This window comes from Thalassophryne amazonica, chromosome 12 (genome assembly GCF_902500255.1).
Source record: "Thalassophryne amazonica chromosome 12, fThaAma1.1, whole genome shotgun sequence".
Classification (NCBI taxonomy): domain Eukaryota; kingdom Metazoa; phylum Chordata; class Actinopteri; order Batrachoidiformes; family Batrachoididae; genus Thalassophryne; species Thalassophryne amazonica.
The window spans coordinates 89,008,303-89,021,468 of record NC_047114.1 but is presented as its reverse complement, the minus strand read 5'-3'; the positions used below and the strand labels follow the sequence as shown (position 1 = coordinate 89,021,468).

At 45.6% G+C, this 13,166-nt stretch overlaps 1 protein-coding gene across 1 annotated transcript in view; it reads left to right on the top strand.

The window, feature by feature from the left end:
- Positions 1 to 13,166, top strand: part of LOC117521500 (dipeptidyl aminopeptidase-like protein 6) — a 334,231-nt gene that overhangs the window by 69,577 nt on the left and 251,488 nt on the right. The window lies entirely within an intron of this gene.

Here is a 13,166-nt window from a genome sequence, read left to right as displayed (position 1 = left end):
GCAACTGTTGTTGTGATTTGGTGCTGTATAATAAAATTGATTGATTTGATTTGAAAATACATAAGTGTCCTGTGGACGCTCTACCAGATCAAGCTGACTGAAGGGAAGACTCTTGATTTACCAGTCGATTTACAGTGCATCCGGAAAGTATTTAATGGACAGAATTTCTAGGTGCAGCCAGGGTGTAGAGGGGGTCTGGTTTGGGAACCACAGATCTCATCTCTGCTGTTTGCGGACGATGTGGTTCTGTTGGCTTCGTCAAATCAGACCTTCAGCGTGCACTCGGGCGGTTTGCAGCCGAGTCTGAAGCATCCGGGATGAAAATCAGCACCTCCAAATCCGAGGCCATGGTTCTCGACCGGAAAAAGGTGCTTTGCCCTCTTCAGGTTGGTGGAGTGTCCTTGCTTCAAGTGGAGGAGTTTAAGTATCTCGGGGTCTTGTTCACGAGTGAGGGACGGATGGAGCGTGAGATCGATAGACGGATCGGTGCAGCATCTGCAGTGATGCGGTCGCTGTATCGGACCGTCGTGGTGAAGAGAGAGCTGAGTAGGGGGGCAAAGCTCTCGATTTACCGATCGATCTATGTTCCGATCCTCACCTATGGTCATGAGATTTGGCTCATGACCGAAAGAACGAGATCGCGGAGTACAAGCGGACCGAGATGAGTTTCCTCCGCAGGGTGCTGGCACTCCCTTAGAGATAGGGTGTGGAGTTCGGTCACTCGGGAGGAGCTCGGAGTCGAGCCGCTGCTCCTCCATGTCGAAAGGAGTCAGTTGAGGTGGCTCAGGCATCTTTTCCGGATGCCCCCTGGACGCCTCGCTGGAGAGGTGTTCCGGGCACGTCCCATTGGGAGGAGGCCCCGGGGAAGACCCAGGACACGCTGGAGGGACTACATCTCTCGGCTGGCTTGGGAATGCCTTGGGGTTCCCCCGGAGGAGCTGGGGGAGGTGGGTGTGGATCGGGAGGTCTGGGCGGCTTTGCTTGAGCTGCTGCCCCCGCGACCCGACTCCGGATAAAGCGGAAGAAAATGGATGGATGGATGGATGAATTGAAGAATAAGGTCGTAAATACAAGTGGCAGAAATGACGTTCCTCTGTTGGATATCTGGCCTTAAAGTCACCGACAGGGTGAGACGCTCAAATATCCGGGACGGACTCAGAGAAGAACTGCTGATTCTTGCATCAAAGGAGCCAACTGAGGTGGTTTGGGAATTTTGCCCCCGGTTGTCTCCCTAGTGAGTTCTTCCTGGCACATCCACCTGTGAAGAGACCCTGGGGAAGGACTTGCTGGAGGGATTATACGTCTCATCTGACTTGGGAATACCTTAGAATCCCAGAGGAAGTGTTAGACGACTTGGCCGAGGATAGAGGAATGTAGGATGAGCTGCTTGGTCTACTGCCACTGTTACTCGGACCCAGATAAGCGGCATAACATGAATACACAGCCCACACCTTGTTGCCGTATTTACATGTTGTAGCATGTTGTACTGGCAACATAATGTATTCGTTCTGTATGGATGCAATTCGTGATGATCCTTGCTGACTTTTTCTAGCTGAGGTCATTGTGGTGTCTTGCAGAATTGCCACGCTTTGATAGCAGCATCACACTCTTAGCAATCTCGTGGCTACGTGGTGGGCGGGGCATTTCTTTGTGACAAATGGACAAAGTTGGTTGGTTTAAAGTTGGTTCAAAGTTGGTTTAGGGATGGGGCAGACCTGGAAGAATATACATCATCTGTCCTGGGTTACATCCAGTTCTGTACTGATGCTATCCTCCCTGTAAAGATCATTAAGGAGTTTCCCAATCAGAAACCATGGTTGGATCGCACAGTACGGTCCCTGCTGAAGGCCCGAGATGCTGTGTACCGGGCTGGAGACAGGCAGGCTTACTGCAGGGCTCGAGCTGAACTGAGGAGTGGAATTAAGCATGCAAAATCCCGGTATAAACAGCGCATAGAGGAGCATTTCAATAATAAGGACCCGCAGAATATGTGGCGAGGCATCAGGACCATGACAGATTATAAGTGCAAGAACCAGCTGGCCAGCCATGAACCTACCCTGCCTGACATCTTGAACAACTTCTTTGCCCGTTTTGACACTTCAAACAGCAGGGAGGCTGTACATTTACATTTACCCCAACATGGGGAGCAGCATCAGCCCCTTGTCCTGCAGCACCATCAGGTGATGTCTACATTGCAGAGGATTAACGGCCGGAAGGCTGCAGGACCGGATGGGGTGTCGGGTGGGACTCTGAGAACATGTGCTAATCAATTAGCAGGAGTGTTTTCAGATATTTTCAATCTGTCTTTGCGTTTGGCCAAGGTTCCTGGGTGCCTCAAGTCCTCCATCATAATACCAATACCAAAGAAGACATCCATCACCTGCCTGAATGATTACCAGCCTGTTGCTCTGACCCCGGTAATCATGAAATGCTTTGAGCGGATTCTTTTAAGGTATATCAGAGACTTCATTCCTGCGGACCTAGACAGCCTTCAGTTCGCTTATAGAGGGAACCATTCAACAGAGGATACTGTTTCCATCGCTCTGCACACAGCCCTGACTCATCTGCAGCACCCTAACACATATGTTAGGATGCTATTTGTAGACTTCAGCTCAGCTTTTAACACAGTCATCCCAGACAAGCTGACACTGAAGCTACACCAGTTGGGTTTGCCTGCGCTGCTGTGCTCTTGGATCAGAGACTTTCTTACCAATAAGTCTCAGGTGGTGAGAATGGGTGACCTTACATCGTCTTCTCTGGTCCTTAACACAGGCACGCCGCAAGGCTGTGTGCTTAGCCCAGCCCTCTTCACTCTTTGCACACACGATTGTACTGCCATCCACCCCACAAACACAGTTGTGAAGTTTGCAGATGATACCACAGTAGTGGGTCTCATTTCAGATAATAATGAGACCCACTACAGAGAGGAGGTGCAGCAGCTTGTTCAGTGGTGTTCAGTTAACAATCTGACACTGAACACAGGGAAGACCAAGGAGGTCATTGTGGATTTTAAGAGGGTCAAGGAAACAGACCACGTCCCCCTCCTTATAGGCGGAGAAGTGATGGAGCGTGTGGATAACATCAAATTTCTGGGCCTCCATATTACATCTGATCTGTTTTGGTCTATGAATACCTCCCATCTGGTGAAGAGGGTGCAACAAAGGCTCTTCTTCCTCAGGAAACTGAAACGCGCTGGACTATCCTCCTGACTGCTGGCAAACTTTTACAGGGTCACAATAGAAAGCATCCTCTGTCTTAGTGTGACTGTGTGGTACAGCAGCTGTACGGCCCAGGAGAAGAAGAGTCTGGCATGGGTGGTGAGGACAGCACAGGACATTGTTGGCTGCCCCCTCCCAGACTTGGACTCCATTTATGAGGGTCGTGTCAAGAAAAGGGCCAGATCTATCGCTGCGGACCCCAGTCACCCATGCCACAGACTGTTTGTACTGCTTCCATCAGGCAAGCGGTACAGAAATATAAGGGTTACTACAAATACACTGAGAGACAGTTTTTTTCCTAGGGCTGTTAGAGCTATTAGCCCTTGCCCTCCTTCTTTGTAGTTTTTTCATATACACCTCATGATTTTGTAGTTATGGACACATAGACACACATGCACACACACACATACACACATATACACACGCAGTCACATACACACACCCACACACACACACACACACACACACACACACACACACACACACACACACACACACACACACACACACACACACACACACACACACACACACACACACACACACACACCACCTTTTTAGGGACTGTAATTATGCATTCTGCATATATATCCTGTTTTTATTTATTTACTTATTTACAGGGTTTGCAACTCCTGCTACATTGCACTTGTTTATATAACTGTCATGCACACAGCACTTTTATCTATATAGCTGCTATGGGTACAGCACTTTTTGATATTCCCTGTTGCATTTCTTTGCCTACTGTATTTTATGTGTATATAGTTGAATGTGTATTTTTGTCTTTTGTCTTAAATTGTTGTATGAGGTTTTGTTAGACAAGGTGAAGCTGCAATTAAAATTTTGTTGAATTTTATTCAATGACAATAAAAGGCATCTTATCTTATCTTATCTTATCTTATCTTGGTTTGGCTTATACAATTCCTGAGAGTGGAAACTCCACTTAATGGGCTGTATCGTTTCCAATCATATTTTCTGGTCTCTGTTTCTGTGATTGTTGCTTTAACTAGAAAAGAAGTGTGGCTCTCCACGCCATATCTCTGAGAGGAGGCGGTGCATCAGCGACGTAAAACCCTCACAGAGATCTTGCGGTGTCTCAGACGTAGTGCAGTCAGACTCAGTGGGCATTTATAACACAGCAAACAAGAATTCAGAATTGGATTTCCATGACATATTTTACAGACGTCTAAAACGAGTTGTTTCTTGCACAGATTGTGGTCGGAGCAAATGAGTTTTATCACACACAGACATAGATGTGTGGAATTTTTACAATGTTTAACATAAACTCCAATGATATTTAACTGTGGCAGGTAGGTGAAACTGATTTGCAGCATAGATTATGAGCCTTTTAACAGCTTGCAGTTTGATATTTATTAACGCATTGTAGGTTCAGGTACAACCAGAGCTCTGATTTAATCAAAAATCAATCAATCTGCACCATTCATGTTCATACGCTCTTAATTCTGCCTGGAGGAGTGAGAGCAGAGGACTCCCAGTGGAGAGTCGAGTTAGGAAGCACATAACTAGAAAAAAATGAAGCAATCAAAATGTGCTGGTAGTGTAGTGTTTCAGGGTTTTAACAAAAAATTACTGCATTAATCATTTAGGAGTTACAGTTTAGGAGTTTTATTATCAAAGCCTGTAAATTATTGGACATACTGAACATATGAAATATTTTAATATAAATAATCAGTTAGTAGCCACTTTTTTGGGAGAAGTCAGGATTTTAACACATGAACATTTCCAAAATACTGAATACAACCCCAAATCAGAAAAAAAGTTGGTGCGGTATAGAAAGTGCAAATAAATAAACCCTGCAGTGATTCTGACGTTTATTTTGAATTCTGTTTCATTTCATTCATGTTTTATCTGGTCAACTTCACTTCATTTGTTAATATACATCCATTCCTGCATTTCAGACCTGCAACACATTCCCAAAAAAAAAAAAAAGTTGGGACTGGGGGAATTCATGGGCAGCAATGAGGCAAATGATCTTATTTCAAATAGGTGATTGCTATCATTTTATACAAAAGCAGTATCCACCAAAGCTTCCTTCTCTGTGAGGGGAAGATTTTTGTCACCGACCGAATGGTCCCCCTAAAAATTGGTCAACCCTGCCTTCATTGATCCTGCGTCATTTCTGAGCGTCAGCAGCAGTGATTCACCGATTATCACCTTGTTTCTGCTTAAAACTGCACCCCAGTCATCATCTATCTCAGCGACAGATATCTGAAGCTTGTGTACAACAATCATTTCCACATAAATTCAGCATTATTTCATACTAAAAGACGGGGGACAGATCAGAGCGCCACAGCAGCACGTCTGAGTCTGACATGCTGCCTATGTCATTTCAGAGCGTCAGTAGTGACTCACTGATTATCGCCTTGTTTCTGCTTAAAACAGCCTTGTTTCTGCTTAAAACTGACTTTAGAATAATTTAAGAGGTTTTAATGTGTCATCTGATGGTTAATAATCAGTTTATTCCCTTTGATCGCTTTGGGTATAAAGAGTCGGACTGAGAGAGTTAGTCTCAGGCACGTGCGCAGTGAGAGCAGGGCAGACCAACTTTTAGAGGGGAATGTTCAGTCGGCGACATGGGCAAAGGATCTCAAGTTTGTCAACAAATGCTTCAGAAATTTATTGAAATATTTAAAAACAATGTTTCTCAAAGAAGGATTGGAAGGGATTTACATATTTCTCCTTCTACAGTGGATAATATAATTAAACTAGAGCACCACACTCATAGAGTGAAAATGCCCGCCAACACTAGTTTCCAAATTTTCTGTGTAGGCTCTCAGTTGTCCAGGTGGTTTCCATAGTAAAGAAGCTTGAATCTTCGACTGGACTGGGTTGCTTGACGCGAGGACGTTTCACTTCAAATCGCAGAAGCTTCCTCAGCTAAAATTCTTGCTCTGGTAGTCTGACTTCTGTCAAGTCATTGAAGCAAAACGTATTCGCGTCAAGCAACCCAGTCCAGTCGAAGATGCAAGCTTCTCTACTATAGTTTCCAAATTCCACAAATTTTTACAGTGGAAAAAATTTCAAGGTCAAAGTCCTGGTGGAATGGCTTTTATAAGCTAAAATATAATACAAAATATAGATCAAAAGGGCTTTTCAATGTTAAAATCAAATATTCACTAAATCTGCAATACAAATCAGATGCAGATCAAACTTAGTCTGTTCATTGAGAGTGACAGTTTGCACCTCATTGTCATAAGAGAGTGATTGAGGCACTTTTGATTGAGATATGGAAAATGTACATCAAATGGGCTTTCCAATATTAAATTCAAATGTCCACAAAATCCACAACCCGGATCAGATGTTGTGTGTTGGGGGGTGTGGCTGGATATTTTGGTGTTCTTTTCTTTTCTTTGCTCTCCAGGTGGCATGAGAACTGATTTGTCTGTGGAGAAGGTTCTGGCTGAAGAATCCTTCACCCTTATCAACATCATGTGTAGCACCTGTGAATGGTGCTCACATGCAACCTTAAAGACTTTCAGCTGAAGCAGATAATCGGATGGCGTTCTGCATTTAAGTCATGTGTGATTCAAGCAGAACTGCCGGGAACTCGACCTTGTGATGTTCGTTTGTGAGACGCTGAGGACCGCGCCTGGGTTTGACACATCGAGCCCGTGAAGCAAGGAAGGGTGAGGGACACATGCTGTCAGCACACATCAAAGGTGATTAAGTGTTTGACTAATTGTTGATAGTAACTTGGTATTTTGTTACGCAGTATACTTGAATTGTGATGAGGATTGTGCAGCTCGCTTCTCACTGCTGTGGCATGCGGACAAGTGGTCCTCCACCTGTTGTGAGAAGCTGCTTATTTGCATAAAGCTTAAAATACAGACCTGTATGTGTTGCTGATAGTGTGTGTCTTTTGAAGGATATTAGTTGTAACTGCTAACTTACCTCACCTCTTCCATGCTTCGCAGAGAGTCGGTTTGTCGTGTCCACCTGGGGGGTGTTTGGCGGTGGTAGTGGGTCCAGGAGCGCCGGGCTTCGATCCTTTTGGGCGCTGGAGAGCGTGCCAGCCTTCACTCCACCAGAAGGACGCTATTTCTGTTTTTACACTTTTTATGCACCAGTGGGTGAAATAAATATATTGTTTTTGGAACCACTTTTCTGGTTGTTTGTAGCGCTGGGTTCCGTCTGACGCAGGTCCGCTCCTCAACCCGCGTCGACACATAACAGTAGTTCCCGGCCATTCCATAATGGACCCAGCGGCAGAGGCGGTTCCTTTTGCCGAAAAAGTTCAAGAACAGTTGGAGAAAATATGGGAGCAATTACAGCATCTCGCAAATCAAATTAATCAAACAGACGCCCGTGTTACGGAGCTCGCAGCGCAAGCCGTTCCGCTTCCTGCTGCTCCAGCTGCGGCATCATCGATACCGGTGCAGATAACTCCGTCACCCAGAGATTCGGCGTCCGAACCGATTATTTGTCATCCGGAGCCTTATGCGGGAGACGTCGAAGCCTGTGCTTCGTTTTTGATGCAATGTTCTCTGGTTTTTGCTCAGCGACCGGCTTCCTTCTCTTCTGATGGGAGTCGTGTGTTATATGTGACAAATTTGCTCCGAGGTGACGCCTTAGCTTGGGTCACAGCGTTGTGGAGTAACAACTCGCCATTGTTAGGATCCTTTAAGGCTTTCTCCCGGGAGTTCCGACTGGTTTTTGACCATCCGGTGAAAACGAATACCGTTGCTCAACGGTTGCTGAATCTCAGGCAGGGGAGGCGGAGTGCGGCGGAGTATTCCGTGGACTTTCGGATTTTTTCTGCTCAGTCAGGTTGGAATGCCGCAGCTTTACGAGGCGTGTTTGTAGATGGGTTAAATGAGTCATTAAAAGACGAGCTGGCAGTCCGTGACGAGCCAAATGATTTAGATGAGCTAATATCGTTGGTGATTCGTCTAGATGATCGGATGAAGGAGCGTGGACGCGAGAGAGGACGCCCATCAGAGTGGGTTTTTTCGTCTCGGGGCTTTCCCCGACACAGATCTGGGCCGCTTCTTCTTCGCCCCACTGAGGCTCCTCCGACGGGACCACTGGCTCCTCCTGTTGACGAGCCCATGCAGCTCGGACGAGCAGAGATTACTGTATTGCCCCGACATATAAACGTCAAGAAAAATAATGGTGATGTATCTCCAGGTGTTCTGGGACAGGCAAAATAACACACATAAAAAAAAACAACAAAAAAAAACTCTAGTACGGGTTAATGTTTTGTTTTCTTTAAATAGGGGTTATAATTTGTTTGGGGAGTCAGAGGCGTGTTTGGTGGAGTGAATGTTAGGCGGTTAGAAGCCCGTCTGGGCTCACTTAATTATTAATTTTTATGTGTTTTTAGGTATTTTCTGTTTGGGTTGTTGGGTCGTTTTATTTTGTTGTGTTTTATTTCCCTACATCCCTAACCCCAACCTCACTTGCCCCAAGACCGTTTGTCTTGTGGGTTGTGGGGTGGTGCAGGTTGGTCACGCTGAGCGTTCTCAGAAGACCTCTGCACCTAGGGGGGGGGGGGGGGGGGGGGGTGTTAGGGGCGTTTTTCTTGGTTTGGTTAGGGCCCGGTTCCACTCCAGCCTCGGTGAGCCTTTGTACCGTTTGTCATTGGTGTTGCCGGGGTGTGGTGCAGCGGAGACATACCTCAGTTGGAGGAGTGGGCCGATCTGTTTCCGTTCGCCATTTCGGTAGTTCCACCCCTCCCGAGAGGCTGGGGTATGGTCGAGTTGGGGCACCGGACGTATTTCCGGTTCTCCGCTGAGCCTTGGGGCTGGGTTAGTTTTTCCTGTTCCTTTCCCCGGCTTAATGTTTTGAGCCGTTTGCCAAAATTGAGCCGCCGAGGGGCTCTGGGAGGGACCTGGGGTCTTTCGGGGTGCCGGGGAGGGTAACAGGGTTTACGGTCATTTTATATCCCCCCGGGGTTGTTTTTGGTAGTCCTCCGGGGGTTGAATTTTGATTTTGTTCTGTTTCCTTCCGGGTTCCACCTCCAGGGTTGATGGGACGGTCCTCTGGGGGGGAATTGGCTTGGGGCCAGCTAGCCAAGTGTGGCCGGGTCTGGGGTTCTGGGGTTGTGGGGTGGGTACCTCCTGGGGTTGATGGTACGGTCCTCTGGGGGGCGCCGTTTGCTCCATGTATACCTGGGGACCTTTGTGGGATTCTGGTTCTGGCTGTTCCTCCTGGAACTGGCGGTAAAGGCCTTCTGGGGGGGGGGGGGGTTGGGCTCTGCAGGTCGTTCTGGGGGGGGTTGTTTGTTATTTTTCTTTTATGCATTTATGTTTGTATTGTGTTGTGGGGCTGTGTTGGGTTTTTGTGTTTGGGAGTTTTTCTTTTCTTCCCGGGGTTTGATGGGACGGTCCCCTGGGGAGGTTTTGGGTGGGTTTTGTGTTTTTTCCTGTGTGTTGGATTGTACTGGGGAATGTTTTGGGGCTTTTGTTGATGCCAGCCGGCCTTCCAGCTGTGGTGCCCTGTCCTGCTGTCTGTGGTGGACCTTGGGAGCGTGGTGCTGTCTGCTTCCTGACGAGGACCCCGGAGGGAAGTGCTGTTCTCGGGCCTGGTCTGTTCGGTCGCCGGGAGGCTTCCCGTTAAAGGGGGGGTACTGTTGTGTGTTGGGGGGTGTGGCTGGATATTTTGGTGTTCTTTTCTTTTCTTTGCTCTCCAGGTGGCATGAGAACTGATTTGTCTGTGGAGAAGGTGCTGGCTGAAGAATCCTTCACCCTTATCAACATCATGTGTAGCACCTGTGAATGGTGCTCACATGCAACCTTAAAGACTTTCAGCTGAAGCAGATAATCGGATGGCGTTCTGCATTTAAGTCATGTGTGAGTCAAGCAGAACTGCCGGGAACTCGACCTTGTGATGTTCGTTTGTGAGACGCTGAGGACCGTGCCTGGGTTTGACACATCGAGCCCATGAAGCAAGGAAGGGTGAGGGACACATGCTGTCAGCACACATCAAAGGTGATTAAGTGTTTGACTAATTGTTGATAGTAACTTGGTATTTTGTTACGCAGTGTACTTGAATTGTGATGAGGATTGTGCAGCTTGCTTCTCACTGCTGTGGCATGCGGACAAGTGGTCCTCCACCTGTTGTGAGAAGCTGCTTATTTGCATAAAGCTTAAAATACAGACCTGTATGTGTTGCTGATAGTGTATGTCTTTTGAAGGATATTAGTTGTAACTGCTAACTTACCTCACCTCTTCCATGCTTCGCAGAGAGTCGGTTTGTCGTGTCCACCTGGGGGGTGTTTGGCGGTGGTAGTGGGTCCAGGAGCGCCGGGCTTCGATCCTTTTGGGCGCTGGAGAGCGTGCCAGCCTTCACTCCACCAGAATGACACTATTTCTGTTTTTACACTTTTTATGCACCAGTGGGTGAAATAAATATATTGTTTTTGGAACCGCTTTTCTGGTTGTTTGTAGCGCTGGGTTCCGTCTGACGCAGGTCCGCTCCTCAACCCCCGTCGACACATAACATCAGATCTGGATTAAACTTTGTCTGGTGATAGTGAGTGCCAGTCTGCACCTCACTTTTAAATATGAAAGTGACTGGGGCATGTTTGATTAAGATATAATGCAAAATATACATTAAATAGGGTTTTCAATGTTAAATGTAAATGCCCACAAAATCTATAATCTGGATCAGATCTGGATCAAACTTTGGCAGTTGATAAAGGATACCATCCTGCATAACACTTTCAAATATGAAAGAAAATTGATCTTTTTTGTCAGAGTTATGCATTTTTGAAAATTTGTTCAATGTTAAAGGATTGGGATTTTTTTCTGATGCTGACCTGACCTATGACCTTGAAAATTGAATCAGTTCTTGAAAAATTGTGGGTTACAGGCTGTTCACAAACAGACAAACAAACAAATAGGGGTGAAAACATAACCTCCATTCAACTTCGTTGGCGGACGTTGAATGATTGAAGAAATCTGGAGGAACTATAGTGTGTAAAGGACAAGGGCGCAAGAACTGTCGTTCATCAATAGCTGATATAATCACATGTGCAAGGGATTACTTTGTGAAACCATTGTCAAGTTGTCTAATATGGTGTTCTATTCATAAATGCCAAATCCATTGCTGTGCAAAAAAGAAGCCTGATGTTAATTTTGCCCAGAAGCAACATCAACTTCTCTGGATTTGGAAGCATTTGGATTGGATCACCACACAGTGGAGTGTATTATGGTCAGACAGATCAGTATTCCAGATGATTGTTTTTGTTTTTGTTTTTGGACACTGTTTGCTCTGGACCAAAGATGAAAAAGACCATCCAGACTATGACTGGAAACAAGTCGCCGGGGTCTGTCATGGTTTGAGAGTGTGTCAGTGCCCTTGGCAAAGGTAATTTACATTTCTTTCATTGAGATTTTAGGGCAACATTGCTGCCTTCAAGATCTTCTTCAGGGGCACACATCCCTTTTTCAACAAAATTACATTCTGCACACATTACAAAGCCATGGCTGCAGAAGAAGATGGTATGGATATTGGACTGACCTGCCTGCAGTCTTGACCTGTCCACAGTTGAGATTGTGTGAAGAATTCTACAATGAAAAATGCAACACTGGTGACCCTGTAGTGCTGCACACCTTAAGATGTATTTACAGGAAGAATAGGACCATTGTGACATTTTAGTGATGTCAAGAGACGAATGAGGGAAGCCGCCAAGACACTCAAGGAGAAACTGGGTGCAACTTCTGTCTGTTGCATCATCAGTCACAGCTTCAGGGTGGAGTGGAACAGAAAGGGATTCAAATGCAAGGAGCCAGATCTGTCTTGGTTCCTGTTTTAATCACGTCTTTGTTTTTCTCTCTGAATTATTGTATTTGAGTGAATCCTTTTTTGTGCTGCTTTTATTCTACAGTAAATCATCTGATTTGCATATTCTAGTCACTGCCCCTCTGTCCACTACCAGATTGTTCAGCTTCCATGCCTGTATTCTCACATCCTTTCACCATGTTTGAGTGCCTGTTGCAGACCTACACTGCCTCCTTGTGTTTGTCGAGTTTTGCCTGCCGATCTCTGGAGCTCCTATGCAATATGATTGATCTCTGTGTTTTTGTCCCTCTGCCTGTTTCCCTGATTGCTGTCCCCCACATGGACACTTGATTTTGTTCAGCTTTTACACCTGTGAGGTTCTCTGCTCTGGGGTCTCCAGTTGTGCTCAAGTAATTACAAGAGCAAATCTTGGACCCAGTTTCCCATGTGCCTGCTAGCAAACTATCCTAGAAATTTCTTGTGCTCTTAAAAAGAAGACAACCATTATTCATCAACGAATCGTTGGTCATTATAACTGATGATTTCACAAAAAATGTTATGAAAGGCTGCTGTAATTGTCTGAATTTTATCATCGTGACCCAAAACTTCTAATTCTCAACTAACATTTGTCATTACATAATTTATGTCACCAGATTAGATTAGATTAGACTAGATTAGATTAGATTAGAAGATAGAACTTTATTGATCCCTTGGGAAGACTCCCCCATGGAAATTGAGGTTCCAGCAGCATTGTATAGCAGCACACAGGGTAAGAAGCACACAGAGTACACATGATGTCAAATGTCACAACATTACATCATTCTAATTTGAAAACTTTTGTTGGATATCCACAACAAGCGAGCCAGATTAACAATATATGGTTTATGGTCTTTCTCGTACCACTCCTATATCTTGAAATAACTATGGTACATCGACCCTCCAGTGCCTTTCATTACTTTTTTAGATGTCTTGTCAGACAGAGGTGTTTACGTAACCTCCTCTATTCTGAGTTTGATTTTTATTTTTGATTGTTGAAGCAGCCTGCGCCAACATGATAGCATTTTTCCAGTGGCCCTGGATTAATTTTCAACCGAGAGAAGCACACTGCACCTCACCTCTGTGATATTCAGTTTGAACAGTTTAGATTAGGTTAGACGTCTTTGGATTTTATGCATTTTATTAAACCGTTTCTGCTCTGACATTTAT